Source organism: Cupressus sempervirens, chromosome 5, assembly GCF_028749045.1.
Source record: "Cupressus sempervirens isolate cs-2001-9-10 chromosome 5, ASM2874904v1, whole genome shotgun sequence".
In the NCBI taxonomy this organism is placed as follows: domain Eukaryota; kingdom Viridiplantae; phylum Streptophyta; class Pinopsida; order Cupressales; family Cupressaceae; genus Cupressus; species Cupressus sempervirens.
In genome coordinates this window covers 983,922,353-983,938,750 of record NC_143122.1, presented here as the reverse complement: position 1 = coordinate 983,938,750, position 16,398 = coordinate 983,922,353, and positions in this window count along the sequence as shown.

Below are 16,398 nucleotides of genomic sequence, written 5' to 3'. Positions count from 1 at the left end.
CAAACTGGAAGATATTGAACCACCATCTCCATTTTAATGAGCATTAAGGTCTTCACTCAGTGGACACGAGTTCCTAGAACTCAATCACTTTTGCAAGCATCACAGTGATAAGGGGATACCTAGAATCTAGCCACTCACATTTCAAATCCCATCATCTTCATCTATTCCACATTTGAACTTACCACCAGCTATCGTTCCACCTAACCCTCCATCCATGGTTTTCTTTGCAAATATAGTAGATTCACCAATCAACTTGCAAGGTCAACTCAATGACCTTCCCAAGAACCCTAAGAAATTTTGCCCAAGGTTCATCTATGGAGAAATATGGATAACTGAAGATAACATCAAGGTTTTCAAATAAATATGAAATCAAAAACAAATTCAAGGAAAAAATGTGCTCCTTCATCTATTCCCATATACATTGGGAGAAGTTGCATTCAACTAGTACATAAATATGTCGCTATGATCTAATTCCAAATTGGGAAATTTTTGAAAAGTTGTTCTTGGATCAATTCAAAAAAATTATTAATTTGGTCGTGATACACCACTAGTTCATTTTTATCAAGAGGGATCCGACATAGACTATCTCATGTTGCAATCATCATTTTCACATGGCATACCACACATTAGAAACCCCTTACACTATACTAGTAGGAGCTGCAATTCAAATCTATTTAAATTATATGGACCACCTCACTATTATCTTCCTAAGGAGGTTGCCAACTACAAACATTAACAAACTAGAAAAGGTCTTCAAAAAATCAATCACCTTTACTAAACAGGCTAACCCTAATGGAGGAGGTATGATGGTTCCAACTCATTCCAGTATGATAGTACCACCATACCATGTTGGAGTGCAAGTGATGCCTAGTTAATTAATTCAATTAACTTCAATCCCATTACAATAGGCAGCGACTACTTCAACACCAGCTATAACCTACCCATATACAAACCTCCAAAGGATGTCTTCTTTGAGCAAAAAGTTGCACCATCCGCTAAGGCAGAAAATAATGTTATGACCAAGCTAGACCAAATGAAAAAGACTATGTCTCAGATAACCAATGAGCTAACCCATCTTAGACTATCATAAGGGTAGAATAATAATTCCCCAACAACTAATACACCCCCATACAATAATAGCTATGGTCAAAATTACAACAAGAATTTTAGAAGGATTAATGTCGCAAGGAACAATTTGAACATGTCATATTGCAACAATGGTTTCCAAAGACAAGATCAACAATGGAATACCCATCCAAACAATGGAAGTATCCCTACAGATAAATAAAAATGCTTATAATCAACTCGACACAAGTCAAAGTACACCCAATGATGGCAACTCATTTTTCAGCAGAAATCAAGGAATGAATTAGAATTCACATTGCATTAATAATGAGTCTATAGACACCTAAAATCATCCCAAATTCTATATTAATTGATTTAATATCTCCCTTGACACTATAATTATTTATTAATTAATTAATTAGATTTGTCATGTTCCTCTACTTATTTAATTAAATAGGTTCACTTTCCTAATGTATTTAAATTTAATTTAAATGCATCCCCTCTAATGTCTTAAATTCATTTAATGCATACCGCTCCATAAATCCCATTTTAAATAAATTATAATTTATTTAATTCCCTCCACTTTATTAAAATTCTTTAATCCTATGATTAAGTTAAATTATATTTAATTTAATCCTAATCCCATCCTAAAACCTAGTCTATCACCCATCACTCTCGTCCTTCTAAGCCTACCCACTAATTAATCTCACTTAATTAATCCTAAACACCTTTTAGCTCCTAATTCTTTTCTCAGAAACATGTGAGAAATTCAAGATCCAATAAAGCTTCCATTTTATTATTTTATTCACACCTCTTACACATTTGTCCCCATTTCCTTTCTCCAAAGTTTCTCACATATGTGTGAGCAAATCTTGAGTCATCACTTTAATCCAAAAGGCTTATGTTGACCTTTGCATGGCTTTTCCCCTTAGTCCACGTGTCTCCCTTCTGGCACTTATGTGGATGCTACATAGATACCACCTCCCCAAGGCCTCTCTCAAACCTATAAATAGAGTCCTTGTCTCAAGCATTTTACATCTCTCTCATTTGTATTGTTATCATGTTAGTATAGTTCTAGAACTTTTAGAGATTTTATGCATTATTACTAACCTTTGGTAGTTTCTAGTTCATTTGCATTTGCATTGTTAACTTAGTTTATTTCTTGCATCCACTTTTACTTTCCTTGAAGTGTTTTGAACATGGTTGTATCCATAGCCGTTGTTTGAAACACTCTCTTCATATCTAGTTAGTTCACACACTTTGCATTTCATTTTCAAACATATTGGGATTCAATAGTTGTGTTTGGGAGAGTACATTCACATCTCTCCAATCTAAAGAACACCAACAAGGCCTCTTATGGGCACCCTTATTAAGCTTCTTTGAGGTTGCATCAGGACGTTTCTTTTTGGTTGTATTGAGTTGTAAAACTCAAGCATAGTGTTAGTTGTATTTTGCTTTCTTTTGGATATTTGATATACATGTGCAACTAACATTTAATTGTTTACGTGTGCTCCCAATAGGTTAGAATTTCACGCATACATAGTCCCCTATTCAATTCAACACCAAGTTGTTAGAATCTTATGATTCTCCAGAGAACACTAAAATAAGAGACACAATCAACAAGGAATTTGTATTCTCATTCAACCAACAATCAAACCCTAAACCAACTAAGATGTTTGCTTTTCAAAATGATAATCAAAATACTTACAACTTACACAATTGAAGGGAACTTATAACTGATGGAATTACCCCTCAGTTACAACCAATGCCATCTCACCCAAGGGTAAATAACAATCTGATACTTGTAAGAGCACCCTTCTCAGGACAAAAAAACTCAGGCATAAGGGAACATACCTACTATACTAAATAATCCTACCTAGTCAACTGAGAAGTATAGTGTTGTCGAAGAGTTAAAAAAGAACCAAAGATAATATTTCAATGTACGATATGGTACAAAGTTATCCTATCCGAAGGGAAGCACTATTGAAAACACATGATCATACGAAGACAACACTCGGAGCTAGCCCTCAGAAGATAGTATCACCACAGGTTAACACCTCTAAGGCTATGCCTACCATGTATAAAGACAAAGCCAAAGTTCCCCCCTTTTTCTTAGTCTCATAATTTATGGAAATAATCTTCATAATTACCTCATAGATTTAGGAGCTTCTTGCAATGTCATGCCACTTTCAATATCTCAGAAGTTAGGAGTCACTCTACAACCTACAAATTGAATATTAATCCAACTTGACAAAATAGAAGTAAAATTTGTAAGAGTGTTAAAGGATGTTTGCATATTGTTGACTACAGATGCTTGAATCCATAATATCATTGACATACATGTAGTAGAAATTATAGAAACATACAATCTACTACTAAACAAAGAATGGACTAGGTGCCTAAAACGATGGTTCTCAATAGACTTTACTCCATTATGGATGCCTTGGAAGGGATTGAATAACCAAATTAAAATAGATGCCAAGCAAAAATTAAAGACAATGATCATAGAGTATAATGCTCCAAATGAAATGACATTCCTTCAATAAGATTTAGGCTCTTACAAAGTAATGGCTTTTGATATAACTCTAATTGAAAAATCTAATAACTAGACCATTACAGATCACAAGACCACATCATCCCACAAAAATAAATAGTAACTCAATTCATAGATAGCATGGTTTCAAAATTATAATATTTGGGAGAAGATGCAGATCCAAATATCTTTCTCCTTCTAGGATTTTATAGATTGCGTCGTATAATCCACTCAAAATTTGAATGCTCATACTATCAAGAAGTGATTCTTCGAGTTTTAACTTAAATGCCACACTCTACAACTAGCCAAACCACAAGTGGGATATCCAAAGATAATTCAAGTCACCTATCTATGCTTGAAATCATAAAAAATGGGGAGGAGATAGGAAGAGATCTAAATTTTTATACAATGATACCTCTTTAGATGGAGGAGCTTTATCTTCTCCTATACTAGGGATGATTAAAGTTCTTAGAAGAAGACATTTTGTGAAAGTTCAAGGCTAGACCTCATTTTTCGTTCATCCTAAATTGCAAACTACAAAAATCACAGAGTTGATTAAAGAAATTGAAGATAAACAAAGGGAACAAACAACCCCTATATCAAGTTTGGCCACCAGTGACCCATCAAGCCCAACATAGTGTAGGATGCAATGGGTCCTAAAGAAACAATATTTCAAAGACCAACTAAAAGAAAAGATCTAGAAAAAGAAACACAAGTCAAGGAAACTAAAGGAATAACCAGTATGTATCCTCAAGTTTGATGGTAACAAATGTAAACTAGGAGCCAGAGTAGGTATTGAATTAATTCATCCCAAAGGTAAGTCTTTTTATGCTACATATCATTTACAATTCATGTGTACTAAAAATGTTGTAGAATATGAAGCCTTGATACAAAGACTCCTCTTCACACTAGGAAAGGATGTCAAAGTTCTCATGGTTGAAGAAGACTCCCAATTAGTAATTTGACAAGTCAAATTGATATATTCTTGCAACGATAAAAGAATGTTCACTTATTGTAAGAGATTTTGGGACTTGATTGAAGATTTCAAAGCCCTAAATGTTAGATCTATTTCAAGAAGATGGAATGTAGTAGTTGATGCCCTTGCAATCTTTGCTAGTGCACTATAGCCCATAGAGAGAATGAAACTCAAAAGGTTTTCAGTGGAACTCATGGCTGGCCCATCTATCCCTGACAATATTACAAACTTCTTGGTCTTTCAAGATGATCAACACATTCTGGAATTCATTATGTGTAATAGTTTGTTCGAAGGACAAGAAATTGATAGTACACTTGATGACAAGCCTGAAGGGGATGAGCTAGAAGATGAATATGGGATCATAAATTTAAAAATTGATACTATTCCCAAGGTGATGGTAGAGCTAGAATGCATCTTTGACCAAGAAAAGTTGATACGCAGTAAGAGGACTAATGAAGAAAAGAGAATCAAAGAATGTGACTCTTATAACCTAAGCATGAAAGACAACCCTAAGATAGTGAGAATTAGAAAAGCTTGTGACTCCCAAGAGTGAGAAAATATGCTCCAGTTACTCACAAAATATAGAGATGTCATTGCATCAAGTTATGAGGAGCTCAAGACATATGACCCTGATATCATCACTCATAATATTCCTTTGAAGCCTAATGCTAAACCTTTTCATCAAAGAAAGAGATTGATAAACCCTATTATTGAACCCTTGATAATGAGAGAAGTCTAGAAGCTGCTAAATGAAAAGATTATTTTTCCTATTCAACAATCTACATGGGTCGCCAACCTAGTACCGGTGAGAAAAAAGACTAGAGAGATTCACCTTTGCGTAGACTTCCAGAATTTGAATCAGGCATCACAGAAAGATAACTACCCATTACCCTCACTCGATGAACTATTACATATTGTAAATGGATCTAAGATGATGCCTTTTCTAGTTGGATACTTAGGATATAACCAAGTAATGATAGACAAAGAAGACATATTAATGACAACATTCACCACAAAATGGGGGAAATTTGTTTACAAAATGATACACTTTGGTTTAATCAATGCAAGAGCTACATTTCAAAGAGAAATGGATGAGGCATTTAAAAATTTGGTTAAAAAATGCATAGTTATCTATAAGGATGACCTCACAGTCTTTTCAAAAGAAAGGAGTAACCATATTGCTAACCTAAAACAAGTTTTCAACTAATGTCAGAAATATGATATATATCTTAGCCCAAAGAAATGTTCATTCAAAGTTACCAAAGGGAAGCTCCTGGGTCACATCATTTTGGAAGTTTCTATTTCAATTGATCCTAAAAGGATAGAAGCAATTCTAAATTTGTTGCCTCCCCATAGTCACAAAGAGATTAAATCTTTCTTCAGGAAGATTAATTTTGTATGCAAGTTCATTGGCGGGTTTTCCGAAATAGTTCATCTCCTGAATGACCGGGTTCCTAAAGTCAAGAAATATTTTGAAGATATCAAAGTGACCATTTGTACTACCCCAACCCTTGTGAGTCCTGAATATGAATTGCCTTTCAAAGTCTATTCTTTTACTTCAGAACACTCATGTGCAAGTATCCTCACACAAAAGCAAGATAAATAAGATGAAAGACCCATCACATTTATGAGTTTCCCACTAAAAAACATTGAATTAAATTATCCCAATATGGATAAAAAATTATTCAACCTAGTAAGAGTAATCAAGAAATTTCACCACTACATACTCAGGAGTAAGGTATATGCTATTGTACCATATCCTACAGTCAAGTCATTACTAATGTAGAATGAGTTAGGGGAAAGAAGAGTAAAATGGATGACTATCTTGCAAGAGTTTGATTTAGAAATTTAGCTAGTGAAGCTAGTGAGAGGACATGGATTAACAAAGATGATAGCCGACAATGAAGAACAAAGCATAATATATCAATTAGACACTAATGAAGGGATAATCATAGATGTCTGGTACCAAGACATTTTATTCTACCTCTTGCAAACTCAATACCTTCAATGGATGAACAACTCCCAACATAGAGGATTGAAAATGAAATGTGAGTCCTACATGCTTCAAGATATAAATATCTACAAGAAAAACTATGAGGGAATTTACATGAAATGTTTAGGTCATGAAGAAGTGAGAGAAGTACTAGAACAATACCATGAAAGGTACGGTATTGGACATGGATCAGAAGAGGCCACAACCCATCATATTTAGAGATCAAGATACTTTTGGCCTACTATTTCCAAAGACACATCTAAATATGCACATTCTTTTCACGTTTTCCAAACAAGTGCCAACTGGGAAAGAAACCCAGCCATGCCATTGCAACCAGTATTTAAGGTTTTTCCCTTTGCCAAGTGGGAGCTAGATTTTATCAAACCTATAAACCCACCATCATCAATAGGACATATGTTTGTTCTAATAGCTATAGATTATTGCACATGATGGACTGAAGTTGAAACTTTAAGAAATTGTACAACAAAAGTGGTCACTGACTTCCTCGAAGAACACATTGTGATGAGGTTTGGAATGCTATTCTTCCTGGTGTATGTGAATGGGTCATCTTTTGCATCAATTTTTCTTACTCTATGGTCATTGGAGAATCAAGTTATAATCAAATTCTCATCCAATTATTATCCATAAGGGAATGGCATATCCAAATCCACTAACAAAAATTCAATAACAGTCATAAAATTCTTGCTCACAAAAAATCCAAAAGATTGGCATACCTAATTAAAATAATGTTATGGATAGACATGGTCAAAATAAAGAATGATTTAGGCACATCCTCGTATATACTAGTCTATGGCCAAGAACTAGTATTTTTTCTCAATCTAAAAATTCTAGTGTTGAAATTTATGAGGGGATACATCAAGGATACTAATAGGATCCAAATCATATTAATGGATCTCTTAGAATTGGACAAGAAGAGGACATCAACTTTAGAACATATATCAAAATAGCAAGTTCTCATAAAAAAATTGTTTGACAAGAGAGATATGATCAAATCTTTCAAAATCTTAGACCTTGTTCTTTTGTGCTAGAAGGAAAAAGAAAAACCAAGTAGTCATACCAAGTTTCAATGCTTGTGGATTGGTCCTTATCAGATTGTAGAGATTCTAGGGGTAAACACCTTTAAGATAAGTACTTTACAAGGGGAATTGGTTACATCGCTAGTTAATGGCTAGTTTCTGAAACATTATTTTGAAGGCAAATATAAAAAATAAATTATATGTTTGCTTTAAGTCATGCATTTTCTTTTAATCGTGTGTGTTTTCTAAAGTTATGTGGGTTTGTTTTAGGTCATTTTTTTGGTTAAGGGTTAAGGTGTGGTCATGATTTCTCCTTGGTAACCAAGACCATCCCAATTGGTCATGATTTTAAGGAAGAGGTATTTCTTCATCAAAGCATTTGGATAACTTTGTCTTCTGTACCAACTAAAATATAGGTGTCACTTGTAGTCATAAAGGACTTCTAGCCTTAAAAGTCAAAATCTAAGTTAATTGCTCTCAAACCTTTACAAATTTAAAGAACTGATCATCTAGGTTGTCTTCAAATCTAGGTTGATGGTAGCAAGGGATAATTTAAAACTTACCAATTCAGATAAAGGGTCTCTTCAAAGACCTATAAAGATCATTGTTTGGCGTGAGAGTCTCCCAAAAGTTCATTAAAAGAGGAACACAAGAGTTATCAAACTGAAAATTGATCTGGAAAGGGAACACCAACGTCTTCGTCACACAATCTACATGTGGTTGAGGTAATAACAAGAAAATAAAAGAAAAATCATATGGTCTCATATACAAGGTTTCAGACACTTGCAAGGGTAGTCAAAATAGAGCTAGCATTTCAGTCACTATCCTACTATGCATAATGAACAAAGACTTCAAAGAAAAATTAAGTGGAAACACGCAAGCTCTATGAAGAAAGTTAAGAAGATTACCAAAGATTCAAAAATAAGCAATCGATAACTCGTTAAAAGCCCTCTAAATGTATTATTTCATTTGGTCATACAGTGATGGATAACAAGTTTAAGGGATTTCCAATGTTTGTTCCAATTAACAAAAGATTATTTTCTACATTGCTAGACACTCATTATGGTTGACACCTAGAGATGTCAAAAGGAATTGAGACACTAAAAAACACACTGAGAGTGACAAAATAAGATTTTGAGTTTCTGGTTTCTAATTACTTAAAGGCCGCTTGTAATGTCTAAAATCAAGTTGTCACTTGAAATGAATAAGGAAAATGTTTGTTGATGAAGAAATGCCTTTATTATTTTCTTCCCTTTTATTGGGGCTATTTCTTGTGGTTTTCACAATGCACACCCCATTTTGGACTCAAAATGAGGATCCCCTCTTTTGAAACATGAGATCCCTTTGAGAGCACCTAGTCAGGTGCCTCTATGGATCCAATCAAGCAAGTATGAGCACTGCGAGAAGGTTAGAAAGACAAAATTTTGCTTCAAAATGTTAAAAAGTGTAGTTATGCACTATACGCATGTGTGCTAAGTGTACTACATGCACACTTACTTCCAACTTGGGAGGTGCATATGCATAGGTGCACACCTCCAAAGCTGCACACTCTCCTAGGCCTTCACTTATAAATAAGACCCCCCTCCCCTCATTCTAGTCACTTGTTCATACAGAGACTTTGAAGATCACACCTTCGCACCTCTTCAAACACCACACCTTCGCACTTGCACCAAAGCCTTCTTAAGTGGTAAAAGGAGGTGCAAACAAGCACACATGCGTATATGTGCACCCTCCAAATGTATGCAACATGTGCATAATCTAGAAAGGATCCCCTCACAAGCAAAATGAAGTGTGCATGTTGTGCATATGTACATGTGTGCTAAGTGCACAACATGCACACAAAAATTTCATGTCATTTTTAGAACCTCTTAAGGAACACAATGCACACCTTGCACACATGCACAAGTACACAATATGTGCAATATGCATAAGGCGAGAACATGTGCATATTAGACCTTTATAACCCATTTTTGTCAGTTTCATCTAGCTTTTGTCAATTGTCTACCGTCGAGGTCACTATTTCTAAGGTCATATTTAGTTTCATCATTAATAATATTGATATTTCTTTTTTGTTGCAGATAAAATGGTATCATCTTCATCCTCTATGGCCTCAAATATTGCACCAAAACCTATTACCTTCAAATATCAAGGAGCGCCCAAGAAATCCCAATTTGGAGATAAGCATTCATAAATCCAAGACATAGAGCTAGGATATATTGACTAGAACACCCTCCTAATACTATGCAAAAAGCCTAAGGAGAGGTTAGGTATGGAATTTGCATTGATTAGAAGTGGACTAGTGAACATGGTCTCTCATATGGTATCAATCCAATCATTAGAACCGATTATGACTCTAGCACACCACTATGTGTCGAAAGAGAAAGTGGTCAAAAGTGTGACTGGGGAAATTGTCTTGGACATTAGAGGATGAAAATTTGATAAGGTCTTCCATCTACTATGGGTAGATCAGTACATATAGATCACTTATGGCATGACAGATAGATGGTGCATAGAAAAGGAGTCTGAAGCGAAAGAACTAGTATAAGGAAAGTACCTCATTGATAGGAAATTGTTGAACTAGAGAAGTGGAAAGGTCGATATGATCCAAGGTTACATGATAGATGCTATTGGCTACTTTATAGTCCTTATGAGAAGAGTCATGGGCCTCCCTATAGCTGGTCACTTAGAAACATGGATGGTGTACTTCATTGAGGCTATCAAAATGGGGAAGATGCCTATTGATTGGGCTACTACCCTCAGCAACAATCTAGATAAGCAACTAATTTTAGTAAATAATGATCCTCACTTCTAAATGACCTCTTACATTGTATATCTTGTTGCAACAAGACCCACAAATTACCCGAGGTTGGTTAGGAAGGGAATCATGCAGGATGCAAATGCCTGGTCATACATAGTTTATCCCCACCTCGTGAAGAAGAAGCTCCCCTTCAAGAATCCTAAATATAGGTTGGTCAATGATGGATTCATATTTTCCATCATTCAGTTTATAGAAGGACACTATGCCAAGAGAAAGTTGGTAGAAGAAACAACACGAATAACATAAATTGGGGCTTATTCCATCCAATTTAACATATTTTCTTATATCCGGGTAGATGATACTCTCCTGCGCCCGAAGAATCTCCCACAAGACCCATCAAATAGACTATTGCTATTAGGAATAATAAGGAAATTGGCCTCCAATTACGATAGGGTGAGAAAACAACATAAGAAGACATGGGTCTGGCAGATCACCATTGGGCATTTTTAACTCAAACAGAAGCAAGATATTTCTACTTTTGACTTGGAATGGGACCATTATCCTTTGCAGGATTATCAATCACCTAGCCCATACTTTGAAAAAATTGGAATGGTACAATATTTGGTAGGGAAAAAGTTTGTACCTAAGATGACACTTGAAGATCACTGGATGAATTATGTGGATGACTATGATGTCTCGATTAGGGACTATTGTAGAATGAGTCTAAAACTTGTAGAAAAAGGTGCCTAACCTAGAAATACCCCTCAAAGCATGCAACAAGGATGCACTTGAGGTTTCTGGTCCCTTATACAACAATGATAAGATATACGAGTGACCCATCATGAATGTAGAAATTGGGGGAGAAGAGAATGATGATATTCATCACATGGCTCAACATGTTATAGAGTTAACAAGGGAATGGGTTAGGAAATCTTTTCATTTGGACCCAATTCCTCAAGCCCCAACCCTACAAGCCACTACTTGACCCAAGAAAGGTAAAGGAACAAAGGTCACAATTTCTACATACCTTGCTAAGTAAGGAATAGTTTCCTCCTTTACCCAAAGGGCCTCTTGGTATACCTCCTCTGCCATCACAAGGCCTCTCATATGAACCTCTTCAGTTTGGGAAGGAGTCGATTGCCCTACCTCCCCGATAGTAGAGCTTGAAACACAAACCTTAGAGGAAGGGGAGCATGTCTAGTTACGTATTGATGAAGTCTCAATAGAAGGACAAATTATTGAGGAAGGAGAACAAGTCTATCTTAGAATAGAGACTAGGTCTTCAGCCCGAGCTAAAATGGAAGCTCAATCTGTAGTCCTCCCTCAACATGAGAAAAGTCTAGAACAAGGTGATAAAGGGAAAGAACCAGCTTTGGAACCTATGTCTTCTTCTAAATATATGTCACCTATGGGAATGACTCCAACATGGTTAAAAAAAAGTGGTTTTAATTTGATAAAGAAGACATGTAAAGCTTACTAAAAAAGAAGGTATGATAGAATTAATGAAAGCGATCATAAAGTTGGAATCGCCCAAGGGTGATCCTAAGACATTAGCATTTATCATGAAGAATAAAAAAGAAGATCTTTTGGCACACATTGTCATTATGTCTCCTCATGTTGATACAAAAGAATTGACTACAAAAGGTTATCAAATGAAAGAAATAGTGCTAGGAAAAACCACAATGGATGCAACTAAGGTTTTAATCACCACAAGTCTTAAGCAAGTATTTTCACACCTAAATAAAGGTGAGTTAGAGATCTTGGTTTTGAGAAAGCAAAATGAGCTACTTAGGAGATACTTGGACAAAATAGTGGGTCCAATAGATCCTAATCATTTGAAGATTTCTTTAGGGACTGCTTTAGAGAAAAAAGAGATTGGACAAGTTGCGGGAGAAATTGATTTATTTTTAGATGCTTGCAAAGGGTGACATCATAGTTTTGAAGATAGAGGAGTACACATTATAGAAGTTACTTTGAACCTTTTGCACAACATTCAAAATAACGTCGATAAATTGGTGACAATAATAAACCAAGATTTTGGGCTAATGAATGAAGTGCGTACCTAGGCCAATAATCTGCAAGCATTAAAAGCTATCAAAGGGCAGAGGTATTGTAATGCCAACTTGTCGTTTGCTTTATATTATATATGTTGAACTGTTTTAGGCCTATTTCATACATGTGTTAGTTTCATAGATATATGGTACGATGTTATTTCATGACTTCAAAATATCATTTATGATTACATAGTTAATTATATTTCACATGTTGTCCAATGATTATGATTACTTACATGTTAATGTTGCTTTAATGATTCTTAGTAAATGTGATTGCTTTCATAAGCATGTTAGATGATATGTCTTTAATTAATATTATTTTACATTTATAGTAATGCATTGTTATATCTAAGCATTTGATGAGTTGACTCATGATTCATTATGGTACTTACCCCATACTTGCATATGTACGGTGTTCATGTCTATTTTACTTTTCTATTTGATGTGTCTAATGTGGTTAAGGCAGGGAGTCATAGTCACCTATTAGTTAGGATCTACATGATGTATCATTCCCTATCATTGTCTATCTAGTTTAGTTGTATTTATGCATATGCATATGTACATGCTCATCTTTTATGCAGGTTGTAGGTACCAGACATTGACTTCCTTGAATTGCCAAGATGAGTGTGCCCCATCACAATAACTCAATGGTAAGAACGGGAAGATAATGATTAGATCCAATCCCAGCCATAGCCTAGACACTTGTCCTGCAAAGATGACTCGTATTTGACTCTCTACCCCTTTTTAAACCTGTAAGTTTGTCTTTGCGTGTGTTGTTTGAGTTTGGGTTTTGAATGGTTTTGCTTATGTGGATTTGACTGTGTTAATTATTTGGTAAAAGGTTTAATTGTGATATTTAGATTAACAACATAATATTAGAATTATTAAATAATATTTAAATAGAAGGAAGAATTGTTATATCAGGATATTTAATTGAATGAGAAATTAAATTAATTAAATATTTGTTTATTTATTTATTTAAAAGACTTGATTTAAAAAGTCTAATTGTGAAAGTTGGAAAAAAGATAAATTAAAATATTAAAGAATAAATATTGATTTATCTTGAATATTGAATCAATGATAATAAAATTAGAGTTGCACATAATTAGTGAAGGATTTGATCAATATGCAATACAAATCCACAAAACTTGAAGAATACCTACACCTAAAAACCTGTCTCAAAGAAGTAAAAGACAAGAAGAGGCAAGGGTGTGCTTTGAAAATATGCAAATTATATTCTCATAAATGAAAAAGATAAGAGATAATTACAAAAGATCAATCCTTATAGAAGGAGATCAAAACCTGAAAAAGGTTAACCTAAAATGAAAAAGTCATTTAATTAATTATTAAATGTGAATGCATAAGACATAAAGTGAAATCTTAAGAAGGAATAAAATGTAATTTAATAAATAAAACCTTTTTCTCTAACATCCCCCTTAAGATGAGCAACAATGTAAGCAAACTACAATGCTGAAAGAAAACTTGGGTCTCGACAACAAGGCCTGATGAGGTACCCAATCACAACGAAATCTCTATAAAATGAAAAAATAGAGAAAACCCAGTGGGAAAAACTCTACTCAAAAAAGAGATAGAAAAAAGGATGCACAAATAGTCAAGGACTCAACTTTCTTTAGTGTAAATAGTCATGCAACAATTCAAAGCATTATTCAAGGTTGCTTTGTCTAAAGATGATGCTAGAAGAATCTTCAAGACAAAAGAAGCATTACTAGAATTAGATTCCAAATTGGAAGATTTTATAAAAACTAGGATAGAGATAAGTAATTACCTCCAAGTGGTGTGTGATATGCACACGAGTCGTTGGATTTAGCAGAAGCTAAGGAAATCACAAAAATAATTGAGAAGTTTAGGAACAAACATCCAAACATCATTTGGTCTAAAGGGAAGAAAACCCAATTGATGGAAATTGAGTTTTTGATACCTAGTAGATTTTGGTATTTTTGATCCTTTTAGAAGGTGCACTTCTCACAAGGTGCACCAAATAAAGAGGTGTGCCAACAGTTAACTGTCAATTGCTACTTTTGAGCATTCCATGCATCAGAAATACGTTTTGACAACAATTCAACTCCCACAAACATCTACAGAAGGCCAAGCTGTCATTTTTTAGAAGTCTCAATGACTCTAAGACCATCTTATGGCTTCTCTCCTCTTATCTTCTTCTTCTTTTATTGTTTTATGTCATGTAAAGACTTATGCACCCATTAATTGATATAAATAAGGATGGATACCTACTTAGCACCATTTTGAGAGTTAGTTCACATATGTAATTAGTTTTTTAGCATGAGTTTGCATTATAATAGCTTTCACTCCTAACACAAAAGGATGAGAGGACTTCTTTTAATGAATGTATTCTAGGCTGATATTTTGATGCAATAATGAATGCTATTGGTGCTCTCATTTTGAGTGTAGTAAATATTTCTAGAGTGTGTTATTTTTTGTGAATTCATGTTCATGAATGATAATGGAGCTAATGGTTTTCTTGCATTGTTATAATTGTGCGATCTTTTAGTTCTAGTGTTTGCCTTATGTTAATAAATTTTGTCATTGTGATGAATTGGAGAAAGGGTCATTATTGTTCTTTCATAACATTTTGTGCCATGTGAACACACTTTCTATGGCGACATGATTGATCAATTGTGAAACATCTTTCGATTTTCATCAAAGTTCCCATCGACAATTGCATTAGTGGAGTTGAGGAAGTGCTTTAAATATTTCGAAGGTTTATTTATTTATTTACAAATTTTATACTCTATACAAATTACATGATTGGCTAAATTATTTTAGTGTTATAGGAGTGCTTTTTTCAATGGGTTTTCCATATTTCAATTTGTTTGGCTAGATTTGTGCGAAGTTATTTTTTCATTTGTAGGTTATATTAGTTAAACACATTTCATAATATGATTATTTTAAAATAATTATTTTTTTATTTATTTTATAAACACATTGCATCATGAATGGTTGAAAAAGTAAATATTAAGGTGAAATCATTTATGAAACTACACTCCACATCAATATATTGGTTTCAACCAAAAAAATATATCAAATTTTAAAAACAAAAATATGTTTTTGTAACATTAACAGGATTTTTTTTTTTGTTAAATTATATTTTCAATTAAATTATTTTTACGATCCCCATAAATTGAAAAGTGAGATATATTATATGTTTTACATAATATCTAGTTATATTGTGCATACTTAGAACAAATTTTTAATTTTTTAGGCTTTTTCACTTATATAGTTATTATTATACTGACAATTTATCAATTATAACTTTCCATAATAATATTACTTCAACACATTTCATAATATCATTATTTTAAAACAATTATGTTTTTATTTATTTTATAAACACATTAATCATATTAATCACAGGAATGATTGAAAATTAAATATTAAGGTGAAATCAATTATAAAAATGCACTCCACATCAATATATCGGTTTTTACAAAAAAAGTATATCAAAATTTAAAAACAATAATATGTTTTTGTAACATTAACATATAATTTTTTTTGTTAAATTAGATTTTCAATTGATTTATTTTTATGATCCCATACAATTGCTTTACATAATATCTAATTATATTTGCATACATATAACAAAATTTAATTTTTAGGCATTTTTATTTATATATTTATTATTATACTGAGAATTTATTAATTATAACTTAATCATATGAATGGTTGAAAAAGTAAATATTAAAATGAAATCAGTTTCAACCAAACAACATATAAAATTTTAAAAATAATAATAAGTTTTTGTAACATTAACACAAATATATATATATATATATATTTAAGGTTAAATTAGCTTTTCAATTAATTTATTTTTATGATCTCATACAATTGTTTTACATAATATCTAGTTATATTGTGCATACTTATAACAAATTTTAAATTTTTAAGCTTTTTTAATATATATATTTATAATTATAATGACAATTTATTAATTATAACTTTCCACGAT